Raw genomic sequence first — 1295 nt, forward strand, 5'->3', positions numbered from 1 at the left:
ACTGAAGCGTCGTCCCATGCGCAGGGGGCGCTCGCGGTTCCTTCCATGCGACGTCTTCGCCTGCTTCGCGAGCGGCGAGTTGGAGCCGCTGTCGCGCTGTGAGACGCCGTTCATGCCAAGCCGCGCGCCCCTGCTGCCGACCTGTCGTCCCGGTGCCGCCGTCCGCTTCGCAGTCTGCACTGAGCCGAGCGTCCGAGGTCTGACTCGCTAAGCGCCCTCGCCCTGACTACTGTCGGCGGTTCGCTGGTCCCTGTCCTTCCCTGCTTCCCATCGGTCATCGCTGCCCCCTGTGGCTGCCGGACTGCCGGTGAGTGTTTTTGTTTATCCTCAAGTTCATCTTCAATTAAATTATTTATATGTGAATTATGAAATTGTGAACTGCAAATTGATTATTCAAATGAATAAATTATAGGTAATCATGGAGAGGTATTATAAACGGAAAGCTCAAGACACGATCGATGCTAATGGAAAGTTATGTCCAGATGAAATCAAATGGATAAAGAGATTAAACATGAGGAAAGAAATTGATGCTTACCATCCTAACATGAGAGAAAAGGTGAGAAAAAATACTTGGAGAATGGACAAGAGATGTTTCTTGCTAGCCGATGGAGTTCTCGTTATAAAACTCTGAAAAGTTTAGTCGTCGTTTCATGACCATGGAAGAAAAATAGCGTAGATATGATCTCTAAGAGGTAATGCAAATGCAATGCATCTACTTCAATGGATAATTGTACATTTTCTTTGCTAAATAATTGACCTATTTGTTCTCTTTTTTTAGGCTGGATCACATATTTTGCTATATGAGACATCCTTTGTTCATCGTTTTGGCATTGTTTCAATCACTATGCTACAGTGATTAATGTGGTCTTTATTTTGTTATAAATGGTGAGTGTTATTGCCCTTGCCCATACCATTTGCTTATGTTTTGACCAAAATCACATTGCCATTATTAGAAGTTGAGTTTTGATGTTAAAGATAGCAAATTAGTTATGCCATTTATTTGAACATCATATGAGTCACTATATTCATGATGAAGTTGGGCACCCCCATCCATTTGCTCTAGCTTCGCCACTGGAAGGGCTTATAAATAGATGGTCGGCCATTTTGGCTCTCTTGGACACTGACTACTACACACACCCTGGGAGCTCAAGCACACTTCCCACTCACTTGCTAGTATAGATATTGATATAAAGTGAGATTGGGAGAGACCTAGTGCATTTGCTTAGTGAGATTGCATCTAGTGGTACTAGTTCATCGCTGGCATAGCGTATTTCTTATTACTCTTGGTCGTTGCC

The 1295-nt window shown here is 43.7% G+C and overlaps 1 long non-coding RNA gene across 1 annotated transcript; it reads left to right on the forward strand.

The window, feature by feature from the left end:
* The first annotated feature begins 245 nt into the window (after positions 1 to 245).
* Positions 246 to 905, forward strand: LOC136512870 (uncharacterized). Its single transcript, XR_010773234.1, has 3 exons — positions 246 to 307; positions 413 to 692; positions 779 to 905. It is a non-coding gene; the product is annotated as an uncharacterized lncRNA (long non-coding RNA).
* Positions 906 to 1295: the final 390 nt, after the last annotated feature.

Source organism: Miscanthus floridulus, chromosome 16, assembly GCF_019320115.1.
Source record: "Miscanthus floridulus cultivar M001 chromosome 16, ASM1932011v1, whole genome shotgun sequence".
NCBI classification, from domain to species: Eukaryota; Viridiplantae; Streptophyta; class Magnoliopsida; order Poales; family Poaceae; genus Miscanthus; species Miscanthus floridulus.